Source organism: Macrobrachium rosenbergii, chromosome 41, assembly GCF_040412425.1.
Source record: "Macrobrachium rosenbergii isolate ZJJX-2024 chromosome 41, ASM4041242v1, whole genome shotgun sequence".
Classification (NCBI taxonomy): domain Eukaryota; kingdom Metazoa; phylum Arthropoda; class Malacostraca; order Decapoda; family Palaemonidae; genus Macrobrachium; species Macrobrachium rosenbergii.
The window spans coordinates 74,030,088-74,047,742 of NC_089781.1; positions in this window are offsets into that span (position 1 = coordinate 74,030,088).

Here is a 17,655-nt window from a genome sequence, read left to right on the forward strand (position 1 = left end):
TCATTACTTCGCTCTTTTCATAATTTTTAAGCTTTTCATTTTATTTTATATAATAATCGTTGGCCATATACAATCTCTTATCCAGTATAGTAGTTTTGTGGTATGTTCACTAAACCTAATATTCATTTCATACAGTATATGTAATGTTACAATTCTTAGTTCTAAATACAAATTTTCCTAAAGATGCATATGTTTATTAATAAAGCACTAGGAACAGAAATAACAAATATACGCTTTTCATGCACAAACATACACAGAAACACAAACTCACGCTTTGTATTAGTCAACAATTTTGTTTATCTTCCACATTTTCAGTTGTATCCTTAACAACTAGAATTAGCACAACTTTCTTCTACCGGTGAGTTCGAAATATCTCTGCTAGTATTGGAATGCAAAAGTGCCAGAACATGTATATTGATGACAAGATGGAGAGAGAGAGAGAGAGAGAGAGAGAGAGAGAGAGAGAGAGAGAGAGAGAGAGAGAGAGAAGGGGAAGGGGGGGGGACAAATTCTTCGAGCTAGTCGCGTCGGGTTTTGTTTGAGAGGGATATTTTCTTGTCTCCCTCTCGTCCGAAACCCATTAACATTTTGGTGCATATTCATGGAGATACTTAAACAGACGCCAGAGTCTGCCGCCTCTAGAGTCATTTTGGAGAAATCCCAAAAAAAGCCGCTTCGCTTTTATTTTTTAAAAAGGCTCTTGCAGCGATTTGCTGGTTTTTATTAAAATTCTAACTCTGATTTTTATTCAGTTCGGTTCTTGCATGTTACAAAAATTACGCTTCAGAAACAGAACTCACTGAGACACACAAAACATCGGTTTGAATAAGGTGTATTATTGTAATTAATTTCTATCCACGGCCATTCACAAAAATCCTAAGATTAGTTATGTACTGTTTCTGGGGATACAGTTACAAGACTCACTATTATTATTATTATTATTATTATTATTATTATTATTATTATTATTATTATTATTATAGCTGTTTCCACGGCATTTAATTTATATAGAGTCTTCTCTATTCGTCTTACAATTTTCTATCATCAGCATGTGTATATCAAGTTTCCTAATGACATATAAAGGTTTCTGTTGTCTTAAGCTTACTTCCTCTGACGTGTCGACAGCGCACTGGCGGCCATCTGTGAGAGTACAAAAGCAAGGCAGGGTGTTTACAATAGGCGGGTTGGTCAGTAGGCTGAATTTAATTAGTCAAAGGTTGGTGACGAAATATGTCCCTGAGGCGTTGAGATCTTCTAGGCCTAACTTGTGTTGCTGCTGTGGGGTGAGTGTTGGCTCGGGTACCCCTCCCTGGTGTAGTTGGCATTATAGGTCGCCCAGGTGACATATCATCGGCATCCGGCTCTCTCTCTCTCTCTCTCTCTCTCTCTCTCTCATGACGGTGTTTGGTGTTCGCTTTTTTCTTATATTTCTCCTTATGATGGTCGGGAGAAATTTTGTTTCTTTCACCGTGTTGATACTTGTTTTATTTTTTTTTCTATGATATGGAGTGCCTCGAGAAACGGTAGGCGTCGTCGGTCCGGTGTTTGGTCTATAATTTCTGTGCTCTTTATGAGCTCAGCTCTTTCTGGTCTTTGGTTGTGATTTTCTCTATAATGTTTAAAAATGGCCCCTTCTTGAGGGCGTACTTTCCCGGTGCCAGTTATTTATGGAATCTCGGGTTTGTCTTTCGACAATAAGATTTGCGAAGTTGCTATTGATGGGAATTTGTGTGGACCTTTCGATCGCCTTCGTGGTTTCTCTCCACATGGAGCAGTGTGTGAGGGCACGACGGATGAAGGCATCCACCGCAGGCCTTTTATACCTGTCTGGCACTGGCTGGACCCATTAAGGCATAGACCAGGGTTCGTAGGCTTTTTATAAACCGTGGTGGTATAAACCCATTGGAGTCTGCTGTACTTGAACGTCCAGGAAGGGCAGGGTAGGGCAACAACAGAAATCTTTTTATGTCCTTAGGAAACCTGATATACCGGCTATATGCTGATGAAAAGAAAATTGTAAGACTAGTAGAGAAGACTGTATATAAATTAAATGCCGTGGAAACAGCTATAATTTTTCAACGCTTCTGCCCTCAGAGAAGGTCTTCTCCCTTATTATTATTATTATTATTATTATTATTATTATTATTATTATTATTATTATTATTAAACTTAGCAAATCAATCCAAATCCTCTATAAAATCAGTTTTTGACCAGAATTTACGTGAAATTGATATCATAATTTATGAGAATTATCAATATCATTGTTTATTGTCTCAATAAAATCAACACTGAAAACCTATTTCGGTTTAAATGTGGTTTGCAATAATCGCCACGGTAAAAAGTATCCTTTTTTCCAGTGTTTTAAGGCAAACGTATCTTAATTGTGGCATTACCATCATCATATGTAACTACTTAATCCACAAAATAAACTTCTTAGTTATGAGCACAACTTTGGAGATCAAGAAATAATTCATCGACGAGACAGAATAAATTCATCACTATCCTCGCACACATGTTAGCAGACTAAAATGCTTATGTGATAAAACTATCACCCTCAATGAGAAAAAAAAAAAATTACTGCAGCGAAAATACATTTTTCGTGTTCATTTTAAGCCAAACGTATCATAATAATACAAACGTATCTTAATAATACAAATTCTTAAATACCTTGAGGTATTACCTTCATCGTATCTAAGTACTAAATCCACTAAAAAATCACCATTTATCGACAATTTCTATATTAGACCATTCAGACTTCGGCCTACACTTTCCCTCAGAAACGTCAAAGAAAACTGAAACGCGTTCGTTAACACGTACAGGAAACCGAAAATAGTTGCAGCTGTTTTTACAGTGTCTGAAATTAAAGTTGTGATAATAATTTAATATTTATATGGCTAACGGACACTGTATCTTAAGAAGCTGCTGGCTAAGACCGACGTCAACACGTACGATATTTACTGGGTTTTTTTATTCGTTCAAATGCGAATTTCCTCATTAATTCGTTCGTTTCTTCTTCGTTTTTACCTTTAGAATGATATGTATTAATTTCTGTCTGTTATCAACGCTTATTTATTCAAAACAATAAATACCGATTGCCTAACATTCTCCAAGAAGGGAAAGATTTTGTTTGATTCATGATTGTTATTATACGAATTGACCAAGTTTATAGATGCCATACGTGTAACTTTATACACAAGTCTATGTTAAGGAATTTGATGTCATTGTAGAGATATTGAGTTGTATTTTATTATGTTATGATAAAAACGTCCCTAAAACCAATATAAAAAATAAGTCTCATCACGAGTTCAAGTTAGCCGTATAGGGAAGTGTTTATGATGGGGTGGAAGGCGGCTAACTCTTGTAGCAATTCACTTAATAGGGGGAAAGAAGTAAAAAGGCATAACAGAGTATAGACTAAATATATCTTATTAAAATAAGACGTCAATTCTCATACGATATTAATGAGTTTAAGTTAGAATTGAGGGGTCGGTTCAGTTTTTTATGAACTGGACGGTGAAGTTTACTTTCATTACAGTGATACACATCAGAAAAAAGAGGTATTTCTAAGTATTAGCTCCACGCCTGTTTTTACCTTGGAAATTGGTTTTTCCTATACTTTTAGGGTTGCTGATAAAGGAGACGCATTTGTTTGTTGTCGGCCAAGTGTTATTTGCCCCATAACTCTACCCAACAGTAAAGGGGGACTGTGTGAATTCGGGGTTTTGGGGTGGGGGAGAACACGCACAAACGGAGTAGAGCGGACATTTTTACATTGTGGAAGCGCACTCCAGAAGTGTAAATCGCCAGGGAGCCATTCGTTGCACGGGGGAGTGGCTGAGGGAAGGGGAGGAACGTAGGGGAAGGCAGGGAGAGAGTTGCTCATGTCTCCTCAAAATGCGGGGGGAGGTGAGAAGCAGCGGTGGGGGGAGGCAGGGGGTTTTGCGCAGAGGCAAAACGTACTGTCACTGAGGAAACCGACGGGGCGGGGGTTAGGTAGGAACGCATTAGGAAGAATAACAGGCCGGCAAAAATCAAAACATCATCTCCCTTACCAACAGCCCTAAAAGTATAGGGAAAGCCAACTTCCAAGGCACCAATCAGTCCGCAGGAGTTCTGAACTCATAAAATAATCTGAAAAAAAAAACACAATTCAATACACTCAGAAACCAATAAACTTACCTTAGGCACTCCAAGCCTGTTTCTGGGGGAGCAGAATGCTTTTTGCTGAATGTACAGTCTGCACTCACACTTGCACTGGGGGCTGAAATTCTCTCTCTCTCTCTCTCTCTCTCTCTCTCTCTCTCTCTCTCTCTCTCTCTCTTCTCTTTTTTAAAGGCCGTGATCTTGACGCAGCTGAATTAACATCTTGTAATTGCCCTAACAATATACATTAATTTCTCGGCAGTTGACATAAGAGTTTTAGCAGGTAACAGCCAAAGGGTGGCGTGTTACAGGTTCAAAGGAGCGTACAGCAAGGAATCAGCCATTGTACGGAAACGAAATACTTATGAACCGTTCCGGTTCAACGCAAACAGGCGGGTGCAATAGTTGGAAAGGCGGTGGTCTAACCTGTGAGGATCGCATATGAATACCCCCACACCCCCTCCTTCTCAATTCCTCCTGCAACCCCCTTCGCCGTGAATTTTTCTCTATGGGTAGATCAAAATCTTTATCAGTCAAGCTGATTTTCGTTCTACACAACGACCTTAAGTTCTTCTTAACATCGAATTTCTTTGTATATTCTGGTAGCTTGTCTACCACTATACAATCCATATTTATTAATTTACCCCGGTGAGGTACAGCAATGTTCACCATTTCATATTCCTTAACCGGTGTAGAAGTTAAGTAACCTTTCAATGATATACAGTATTTTCAGCTCCCTTGCTTTTATAGTGGACTCGACAGTCCCTCAAGAGTAGATTTCTTTATAAATGATCTCTCGGCATAGGTATCTAACAACCCTCTCTTTCACACAATGCGACCTCTTTTACCCTTTAGGGTTATTGTGGCTGTAGATAAGATCGACTTCCTAGTCGTCTTACTTCCCTGTCCAGCATTCGTCAAAGAGAGTGTTCCAACTTGTACCCCACCTACCTTAGATTTATTTGGTTGCTTTCGATTGCATATAGCACTAAGATGTCTGACAGTGCAGCCGTTATTACAACCTTGCCTGTCACAGTTGGAACTGAAGTGTTTATTGGGTCCGCATATGAAACACAAACCCAGAGTTCTCAGGCGTTCTATCTTTCCTCCTCTGGTTACATTGGATTTACAATGTGTCCATATATGATTGCCTCTGTAAAGTTCACATCCTTTAGCATGGTTTACCTTGGCTTTGTTTGTATTTTCTTTAGACCTTACCAATGTTTTTTTTTGGGCCCCCATGTTGCCCTTGTTGTACTGCGAATGCAGATACCGTTGTTCATGTATTAGCTTTTACTGGTTCAGTCTGTGGAAAAGCCCTCAAATTGTGTATTTCTTCAAGATATTTTTTAAAGGTGTCAAATTTCAGGCAATCTTCTCCACACCTTCGTTTTATTATTTCACTTACACTATTAGGTAGTTTGGTGTAAAGCAAGATGATATACAATTCACTCAATTCCAATTGTTCAGTCTGTGGAAAAGAACCTCAAATTGTGTATTTCTTTTTCAAGATATTTTTTAAAGGTGTCAAATTTAAGCCAATCTTCTCCACACCTTCGTTTTATTTCACTTACACTACTAGGTAGTTTGGTGTAGAACAAGATGATATACAATTCACTGAATTCCAGCTGTTCACTCTCCAGTGATCTTGTGCAGCATTCAAATTGCGCTCTAAAACCTTGTAGCAATTCTGCATCTGCCTTGGGAGTCTCAGTTTGGAAGAGTTTTCTAACTAAACACAACTTGATTTTGTCTTTTCTGCCATAGGTCCCTTTTAACAAATTCACTGCTTGTAAATATTTATCACCTTCTAATTTAAAACCAGGTATCAGTTCCAGAGCCTCACCTTCCAATAGGCCCTTCAAATAAGAAAACTTCTGTATATTCTCAAAATCAGTACGTTGGTGTACTGATACTTCATAAGTTCCCAAAATGAATTCCACTCCGATACATCACCATCGAAAAGTTTGAGGTCTAATTTAGGTAACTTTACACTAGCTTTAACAGGCAATATCAGTGCACTAAGTTCACCCCTTAACGCTAGAAGACTCATGGTGGAGGAGTTTAGTCTATGAATTTTAGTGCCTACCTTTAGGCTATATTCAGCTTGATTCATAATTTGGTCAGGTTGTCCTCCAGGATCCGTTAGATACAATATTTCATTATCCAATTCCTGGATTTTCTGCAAATATTCCTTCAAGGAGTCTCTCAGTGAAGAAATACTATTGATATCACCTGCATCAATAGTGGTTTCAATCTTTTTTACCAGTTAGTTACCACAGAATTAACCATCCCCATCTCCTCTTTAATTCTTCAAATATACAAGTTCTTAATACTAAACGAGTGTACAAACTGCCAGCTCCAAAAATACATAATTTATATACCACAATAGCAAATATAATATTTTAAAAGTTGGCCACACCTCTTCAAATCAATCAATGGTAGATCACTACCGGTAATATTAAATATATCCGCCCTTCACTACACATACATATACATAATGTACATCATAGGGTTATATTTCAAATTAAATATCACTTAAGTATCAAAAAACTTTCTATAAACTTCAAAAAATACTCATTTTATATTATTATTTCCTGCCCATTACCTTACAATTTACAAAGAAGGAAAAGATAAACAATTTACAAAGAGGAAATGTGTAAACCAACATTCACCTAGCCTAACTTAGCCTAATTTCTGGGGTGGTGTGAGCACAACTTGGTATTTACCAATCCTGACTGAAAGCATAAGCATATGCTGCTTCACATAAGTGATTCGCCACCATCTTAAAACTATCATTTTGAAAGCGCACTCTATCACCGGCAAAGTCTCTTTCTACAAATTTATTGAAAATAAAAGTTATTTCTCGGTTTCTTTTCAATGATTGGTTTAGTAGATTTTTACGTGCTCAATATCTATCCCTAGAGATGTTTCTAGGAGCATAATGAATCTCTGTACTAACCACCAGAACCTTACAGTTATAGATATCTTTCAGTCTCTCTACTAGTCCTAAAATCTGATTTTTTACCTTATTCGCCAATTCTGGATCATCGTCATTTACACCAATTTCGTTTCCTCCGATGTACAGGATGACGATATCTGTGGCAAATACTGCCAATTTAGCCACTAGTACAAGATCCAGTGGGTTATCGTACAACTGCTCCTGATTTCCCAAAAGTGCGATAATACAGGGGCTGTTTTAGTCTTACATCACTGTTACTACAGCAACCTGTCATAAAATGACTTAGATGTTTTACATGAGAATGTCCTGCCACAGCAACCCTTCGCTCTCTGGGAAGTATATCTGGATAGACCATAACCATTTTCTCAACTTTATTCAAAGACCAATGATATCAAAATTAAAAGGAAGGTTAAAATTCCCACCGAGTTACTATCAAAAACTCAGGCTTCAGTTAGACTAATGATTGACCGAGTTAATCCTACTAATCTATTTCAGGCTAGGCTACCACGTGACCAATTCTAAAATGGCTGCCACCATCAGCTGGTCACGTCTTTATCTTAATCGCCAAGTGTCACAACAATCCTTAAAATTTCATAAACTATAACTATACAGATCACTGTTGTAACAACCAATCGCTGCAATCCTGGTTATGGCACCAATTTATTCCAGCTTATTCAGAAAAAGTAGAGCATTTAAAATCGTAAGTGTTATCATATAGCCTAAACGATTTGAAACGTACTAGCCTAATCATAGCCAAAGTCTTATACTACGACACCCAAGTTACTTCACTTATATGCTATTCTAAATTGCACTTAAAACACTGCATTGCATTGTGTATATTAATCTACGACATAAAACGATATAAACTTACTGTTGACCCATTCAATGTTCCTAGCTTGAATTAGAATGAGATTGGCATGAGCACAATATCTAATTCATAACCCTCATCCAAAGCACACCTCAAGAAATTCTCCTTACATTTAGATATGCATATCTCCTAAAGGAATTTCCCTAAATGAACTTTAATATGAAAAGGAATACTTAAGTGGCTTTGAAGGCACCAACAACTGTGGCTGTATTCCCTTTTCTTGAGTCCCTATTAGTTTGAACTACACTGCACCAAGGCTGTGAGGAGGCTGCCTCTCACGACCGTTGCCGATTAACGCCAAACATTCGACTAACCACCGGACAAACAACCGATGCTGGTAGTTAATTAAGCACTATTACACGTATACTTACAATTGAATACACGAAACAGCCAAAACAACGATTTTCATTACTAAATACAAAAACACAACAAAACATAATATCCTTCTACATAATACATTTTTCTACTTGATGTAAATTTAAACGGAATACATAAAACAGTACCACAATTTGCGGAAAAGCACAATCTCTCTTGTCGAAGTTTCGACTGTTGGCAAGGTATGATTGAGATACGTTTGGGTTAAAATGAACACTGAGAAATAGGTGGTAATTTCGTCACGAATAATTTTTTTAATGAGGGGGTATGTCTATCACAGAAACATATGGTCTGCTACTTTTTACCGTGGCTAGGATTGTAAACCACATTTAAACCGATATAGGTTGTCAATGTTAATGAGGTAGTAAACAATGATATTAATAATTCTCGTAAATTATAATCAAATTTCACATAAATTCTGGTCGAAAATTAATGTTAAAGGGGATTTGGACTTAGTGTATAGGCTAATCATAAGTCTAACAGCGCTGGAAAGAAAAGGTGGACTGTTTGGTGAAAAATGAGAATAAACCCAGAAAACTGAAGGAAATTTGATGCAAAAACGAATTTCATATGTTTTGTCTGTGTTTGTATGTATGTCACTGAGTAGGGGTTTGATTTTGAGTTAAAAACCATTCTGGGGTGACATAGAGGCCGTGTTCAAAATTTTGTCTGGGTCTGTCAAGTGGTATGGATTTCTATAGAAGCCAAACTGATATACAAACAATCACTTTATATATATATATATATATATATATATATATATATATATATATATATATATGTGTATGATATTTATCACATCACCGTGAATTTTTTTAATATCACATCAGGATCGATAATAAGTCCACCCAGGTCTCACTTTGTGGCCGACTGGTTATTGTCACTGTAGTCCTTGAAAGGCGAGAGGACTGACCACTAGGCCATACAAGTCTAAAAGGGATATAGTTGGAACCTGAGAGCAACTCACATCAGGATCGACCCCAGGTCTTTCAATTGAAAGTTACCTGGGCAAGATAACCGGGCAAGATAACTTGCATACCAGGAGTTTTCTCCAACTTCCCGGCTCAGCAATGGCCCAGTTGACAGCATTTCATTCGAATTATCCCTTCTGAGTGAATAAGATAAAAATAATCAATACACAATCACGTGTGGAACAGAAATGAATTTCTGACTCACATCAGGATCGAGCCTTGCTCTTTCAATTAAAAGGCAAGGGCGCTGCTCACTAGGCCATACAAGTCTAAAAGAAGATGGCACCTGAGATGAACTGCAGTTTGCTTGCTCAGGTAATTCCTTGGATGCAGTTGCTCTCAGGTTCCAACTTCTTTTAGACTTGTATGGCCTAGTGGCCAGCGCCCTTGCTTTTCAATTGAAAGACCTGGGTTCGATTCTGATGTGAGTTAGAAATTCATTTCTGTCCACATGTGATTCTGTGTTGATTATTTCTATATATATATATATATATATATATATATATATATATATATATATATATATATATATATATATATATATATATATATATATATATATATATATATATATATATATATATATATATATATATATATATATATATAAAGGTGTATGTTTTTGTAGACAGATAAATAGATAGATCGATAGATAGATATATAGCAGACAGGTGAGCAAATTCCAAATTGATGCAAAGGAAAAACTTTTCTTTCAGGGGAGATTTTTTCGGCCAATTCTGTATTTCTTTTAGTGTCATTACCAGTTTTGAGAAATTTCACGGAAGCGTACACATATATACATACACGCACACACACACACACACATATATATATATTGTCACGTTAAGTGATGGTTTTGCAGGAACTGCTGGTTCCCGCTCGTTCCCTTTTGTGGATTGCTGCCTCCTTACCTTCAAGTTTTTTTATTTTGATGATCTCGTCGGTGAGCTGCCGTTTTTCTTTCGCCAGTCGGGTCTGGTAGGGCAGCGGAAAACAGCTTGACACTGGCAGCAGCAGCAGGCAGTTTTTCGGCGTTGGTCGAGTTTTTGAGCAGCAAATTGGAGCACGCCTACGAAGTGGAGCACGTCGTAGAGGTGGAGTGTGACCATGAGTAGTCGTGTGACCACGAGCTGCTCATCTTTGATGAGCGTGAGGCTGTCCTGACGTCTCCATCGGGGCTTTCTGGTTGATGGGTTTTGTCCCTGTTGTACAGCTGAGGGCTGTCTTGGTGCCCCGATGGAGGACGTATGTTTGGTTTTTTTTTAAAGAACCTGCTGTTGTTTATTTTGCCTTTTTCTTTTTACTTTTTGTTTATTTAACTTGATTTTGTTTAGAGCTGCCTTTTGTTTCATTTTGTATTTATGGTTTTATCTTTTTGCCAGACCTGACTCACTTGTAAATATTGTAAATAAATTAATTTTAAGCTCATTTTATTGTTTTTGTTGTTTTCCCTCCTTTGTTTGTTGCATCTGCCGTCAGTCATGACAGCCCCGTCCTGAGTATGTTAAAGAACCTGCATAACGGCCCACTCGGGTCGTTACAATGGCGACCGTGACAGGACCGCTCTGTTTTGGCTGGCGGGGTTGTTCCGGCATTGGAGGGATCATGATGTAAAAAAAAATAATCTTTTTTTTTTTTCTTTTAGGTGGGGAGGTGTCACGTTAAGTGATGGTTTTGCGGGAACTGCTGGTTCCCCATCGTTCCCTTTTGTGGATTGCTGCCTCCTTACCTTCAAGTTTTTTTGTTTTGATGTTCTCGTCGGTGAGCTGCCGTTTTTCTTTCGCCAGTCGGGTCTGGTAGGGCAGCGGAAGTAGCGGCAGTGGCAGCAGCAGCAGGCAGTTTTTGGAGTCGGCGTTGGTCGAGTTTTTGAGCAGCAAATTGGAGCACGCCTACGAAGTGGAGCACGTCATAGAGGTGGAGTGTGACCATGAGTAGTCGTGTGACCACGAGCTGCTCATCTTTGATGACAGCGTGAGGCTGTCTGACGTCTCCATCGGGGTTTTCTGGTTGATGGGTTTTTGTCCCTGTTGTACAGCTGAGGCTGTCTTGGTGCCCCGATGGAGGACGTATGTTTGGTTTTTTTTTTCTGCCTGCTGTTGTTTATTTTTGCCTTTTTTCTTAAAGCTACTTTTTGTTTGTTTAACTTGATTTTGTTTAGTGCTGCCTTTTGTTTCATTTTGTATTTATGGTTTTATCTTTTTGCCAGACCTGACTCACTTGTAAATATTGTAAATAAATTAATTTTAAGCTCATTTTATTGTTTTTGTTGTTTTCCCTCCTTTGTTTGTTGCATCTGCCGTCAGTCATGACAGCCCGTCCTGAGTATGTTAAAGAACCTGCATAACGGCCCACTCAGGTCGTTACAATGGCGACCGTGACAGGACCGCTCTGTTTTGGCTGGCGGGGTTGTTACGGCATTGGAGGATCATGAATGCAAAAAAAAAAAAAATAATCTTTTTTTTTTCTTTTAGGTGAGGAGGTGTCACGTTAAGTGATGGTTTTGCAGGAACTGCTGGTTCCCCGCTCGTTCCCTTTGTGGATTGCTGCCTCCTTACCTTCAAGTTTTTTTTGTTTTGATGTTCTCGTCGGTGAGCTGCCGTTTTTCTTTCGCCAGTCGGGTCTGGTAGGGCAGCAGCAGCAGGCAGTTTTTGGAGTCGGCGTTGGTCGAGTTTTTGAGCAACAAATTGGAGCACGCCTACGAAGTGGAGCACGTCGTAGAGGTGGAGTGTGACCATGGTAGTCGTGTGACCACGAGCTGCTCATCTTTGATGAGCGTGCGGCTGTCTGACGTCTCCATCGGGGTTTTGGGTTGATGGGTTTTTGTCCCTGTTGTGCAGCTGAGGGCTGTCTTGGTGCCCCGATGGAGGACGTATGTTTGGTTTTTTTTCTGCCTGCTGTTGTTTATTTTTGCCTTTTTTTTTTTAAAGCTACTTTTTTTGTTTATTTTAACTTGATTTTGTTTAGAGCTGCCTTTTGTTTCATTTTGTATTTATGGTTTTTATCTTTTTGCCAGACCTGACTCACTTGTAAATATTGTAAATAAATTAATTTTAAGCTCATTTTATTGTTTTGTTTTTCCCCTCCTTTGTTTGTTGCATCTGCCGTCAGTCATGACAGCCCCGTCCTGAGTATGTTAAAGAACCTGCATAACAGCCCACTCAAATCGTTACATATATATATATATATATATATATATATATATATATATATATATATATATATATATATAAATATATATATATATAAATATATAAAACATATACATATAAATATATATACCATATGTATGTGTGTGTATGGAGCGATATATGCATATACAAATTTGTGGGAGTGCTATAGAAATTTGCAATATTATGGTTAAGATGACTATTGCTATAATGTGTAATCTTTTACATCTACGGAATGTTCATACGTAAAGCGAAAGCTCCAACGCTGTAATTATTCCCAGTGCTATCGCTGCTGTTTTCCTTTCCCCTTCTCGTACTTATCTCCCCCGACAGGGAAATAAATAATCTTAAGAGAGCAACCAAGTGAAGATGCAGCCGTAGGGCATTCCAAGAATCGGGAGTTGAATGGTAACTTAGAAGGCCGGTAAAAGTATTCTCTTTTCTAAGAGGCGGAGAATATACAGTCGTCCAAGAAGGATTCTTTATTGCCTAAAAGTGTCTTTCTTTGTTGCAGTCTTCTCTCTCTCTCTCTCTCTCTCTCTCTCTCTCTCTCTCTCTCTCTCTCTCTTGACAAAGGGTCTCTTGAAAAAAGGCGGGCTGTACTTTTACGGACACCATCTCAAGATTAAAGAGGCCTTATAACTTGTTCTTTATGAATATCGTGTAAAGATGTCCATTGGGAAATGAAGGTAAAGGCTGTGAAACACAACTTTGTCTTACGTTTCAAAAGGGCAGGAAAAGATCCAGTTTAATATCTCTAGTAATGTTTTACGTCGTATAGTAAAATAATATCATTCTATAAATATGAAAATATGCCTGAATTCTTTTCCTATATAATTCACCTCTGTAACTCCGTTAGTTGATGTTCTTTATTATAAAAACAGCTTGCAGTTAATCGGGTAATGAGATGGGAATAGATTGAACCTTCAATCGTTTATCAAGGCCCCAAAGGTATACAATAAAAATGGGCTAGTACTCATGTTTAGTGTTGCAACACGAGAAATGAAGACAAATCTGAAGCAAATTTTTAAAATAAAAATACTGATAACGATAATAATTCTTTCAGTAACAAGACAAACTTATAAAAAGAAAACTATCAAATGGAACATACAAACATACAGACGCAACGTACATCGTTAACAGTGTACTTGCGTTTATAAAGTTAAATGGCTTAATCTTCCGGTATGAGGATAATTCTTAGAAATGTTTACAAGGAACAATCTTCCCATTTAACAGGGCGCCCTGGTTACAGCTCTCCGTTGGGCCAGTCGGTAGAGTTGTGGGCTAGCACTCGCTAGGCCCGAGTTCGAGTCTCCGACCGGCTAATGAAGAGTTAGAGGAATTTATTTCTGGTGACAGAAATTCATTTCTCGCTATAATGTGGTTCGGATTCCACAATAAGCTGTAGGTCCCGTTGCTAAGTAACCAATTGGTTCTTAGCCACATTAAATAAGTCTAAGCCTTCGGGCCAGCCCTAGGAGAGCTCAGTGGTCTGGTAAAACTAAGGTATACTTAACTTTGTGATACTAATGACCGGGGAAAATTCAGAGAGGTCCGTCTGGTAACAAGGGAATTTTAATTCTCGTCATAAATGTGGCAAAGCAGAACCGGGTGTCAGTTTTATAGAGGTAGCCAGTCAGAGAAGAGGAGATTAGTCAGAATTAGAATTGATAATGGCAGCTTGATTTCACCTTTTCATTAGGCTGAATAACCAAAACAGAGAGCCTGAACTGACCATAAAAGTACCTACTGCGGTTTATGCTGTATTACTTTAGGAAATTAATTGGCGGTTTTGCTAGATCAGTGAGAGGAACAGCCTTTCATTACTAAACTCAACATTACTTAGTGGTAATGAAAACAAACTTTCTTTTCTAAAAGTTTGCTAAGTGTCCTGTCACCAGTGCTCTTGATTAACAAAATGTTAAAAAAAGATCAACCTCCTTAATAATTAAACTGAAATCTGAAATAATAACAAAAAAACATATTTAGCCGTCCAACACCTTTATTATAATATAAATTTCTTAAGAGATTAGCGTTATACCTTCTCCCAGACGATTTATTAGGGATGAGCAATATTTCAGAATTTTGACCTATGAATTTATTCATAAAATCCAAACTTTAACCCTGCAATAGTTCTGAAAATGTTAACATTTTCAGTTTCAGACTTCAGGTTGTAATACTCGGAAGCGAAGATTATTGTTATATATGTAGTGTGTGAATGAGTATTTAGTCACAATGAAGATAGAGAAATTACACTAAGTAATTTCCTTTATGCACTGAAAATTTGGAAGCCGCTACAAAAGGCAGGTTCTAAAAGGGAAGTAATTTACAAAAGATGGCATTTAGTTTTATGCAGAACCGTAAAGATATCTGATGAAGTATAGACAGTTTTTCTGGTAATCACCCCTCCTAAAATGAGAATATTCTTAATCCTCTGTAGTTAGTTTATTCTTTTTTCGTCAACCAATAAACGTAAATTATTCTAAAGAGAAAAATTCGTATCATAAAAACCACATCAGCTCGTTTTCTGCCGTTAACGGAAAAGTATGTGACGAATGAAAAATTCGTTATCCATTCTTCGTAATTATCTGGCTTTCATTTCCTATTTCTTTATCTTATGAAAAAGCGAGAGAAATATTAAGTGAATCGAACATGTCTTTAAAAATTGGGTCGACTTTTAACGGATAAAGATAAAAAGTACTTTCTTGTTCCCATAGCAGAGCATGAGTGTTTTTCTCCTTTTTTTCATGTGATATTACTGACGTTCCAAAATAGTAATGAATAATTGAACTATTAATTTGATAGTCAGTAGAAATGGAAGGAATAAGCTGAATGCTGAGAGATTATAGAGGTAAAACGTTTCTTTTGTTATGTTCTATTCCTTTTTCCACACAAGTTTAACTCGCGGCCCACAGGAGACCGTGATAGCATTCTTCTGATACGAAACTTATTTACATCAATTTACTTTCCATCCTTAATGTCACCGTTGATGAAAACCAAAATCACCAACCATGTCGTTTAAAAAAAAATAGCTTATCGTTTTAAAAATTTCTTTGCCTGAGCATTTGCATGTTAAGCTGCCCATTATTGTCATACGCTAAAGAAAACGGAATTTCTATTAGTGAAAAGGGAAGTGTTGGGAGAGGTGGAATATAAATAAGCTATGATAAAATAAAAATACGTCGTTACACTTGCATCGGCTGTCCGATATATACTGATAAATTCAAAAATTTAGTTATGAGAAAAAAATTGAGCAGTGCTCAAAGAAGGAAATCAGAAGCCATTCCGAAGGATAAAAGTACGGAGACACTTGAAAACAGAAGAGAATCATTATTTAAAGGTTAAGAAGAGAAGTTTGGTAACATCAGAATATTAAAGACCAAAAGAACAGGTTGATGGCAGTCAACTCCTAAATTAGTCACGAGATTCTCAATATATAAACAAATAGGTAAATATTAGCTTCCCCGTTTCCTGAAAATAACGGTAGTAACAATTCAGAAAGGACCCTCTCGTAAACATGTTTCATTTAAAATTATGGCTGCATCAGCAGAGTTTAATTCATAATAAAGTTTCTCTGTTCTTTTGATAATGCCTTGTCTATAGGAGAAAGGCCATAAAATAATTGACCATTATAAATTTCATGGAAGGGAGGGTATACTTGCATTCGGGAACGCTTTCATTTTACTAATAGAAATATACAATTAATTACTTATGCAAGCAGGAAATGTAAAACATGATCGTTATCGTTTCGCTGTAGTTCAGCAAAGCATGGCCTCAACGAAAAGCAGAGATGTACTAAATTAAAAGCTGTTATAGTTGTTGCTGCTGTTTGAGATTAAGGTTCCTGTATGCCAACACTGGTTCTTGCTCGTAAAGCAGCCAATAAGATACGGCACCGGAAATGGTTAGACTACGTTAGTTTTTCCAAGGCCGTCGTGAACGGACGGAATGGGTTGTTTAATTTTTTTAAAATTCTTATAATATAAATTATAATCCTTTAACTTGGTCTACTAGTTCAGATGCCTTGTCCGAGGATACTCCGGCGATTATTATTGGAATGGCTACGATAATTCTCTAAGATTTCTTGCCGCGTACAAGAAGATGCCACCAGAAGACAATATCACGACCAGGAGAATATTAAACTCCCCAGTTAGGCCTTGCTATCTAATACATAACATTTTCTGCCGAAGTATCCTAGAAGTGAGTCATATCTTCAAAGGAAAGCCCTCCAACAACATAACACAGGAGCCAATCCTACGTATATCAGGGAACCCTTTACAGCAACAACCATATTTCACTAGAATGATGTCACCGACCAGGACCCTGTATATCATTCCTTTCATGAAATGAATATTGGAAAATTATTACGCGTTATTTCTCGTACAGTAAAAGAAATTATTAGAAAGGTTAGTAACATTTATTATCAGGTCTTCTGGTAGCAGAATTGTAAGCATCGACAACACTACTATAGTGGTTTAACAAGAATGTTACATGATTCCAGTAGCCTCCGATTTGTTCAGTTACCACGTACAAACCGTTTATCACAGTCTCCTTAACCTTATTGACCTTTAACTAAAACAATATCTGATTTTCATTAACTATTCACTTATTTTCTTATGCCGATATTCCTCTGCCCACTAAAATATTACAAGTGTCTCCTCCAACCTATCAACAAGATTATATTTATAAAAAATAGACGAAAATATACACTTAAGAACTGGTCAATCATATGGAACTAAGAAAGGGATTTTTGTAAAAGCTTCAGTCATTAATGGAAGCATATTTGCCGTGACATAATCTTCCTAGCTGGAAACCTTTAGGAGCTGATGCAATGACAGATGGACTGTATATCAAACTATCTCATTTATGATTCGACACCGTTGATGACGTTAAGGCTGTATCATTTGTCAGTAGCAAGATGTGACCTTAAACATCTGCCGTTAGCTTTCCAATTTTCATGGAGAGGTTTTCAATCCCGCTGGATAGATCTCTTAATCCTTAAGCAGGAGGAGGCTAACAGATGTTAGATATTTCTGAAAAATTCATTCTGTTGAATATACAAATGCACTTCAAGGAACTTTTGTCGAATCCCAATGAATACACAAATACATAACACAATTTTTGACAACTGACATTTCAAAAAAATTAATGCGTGCGGGAATAAAGTAC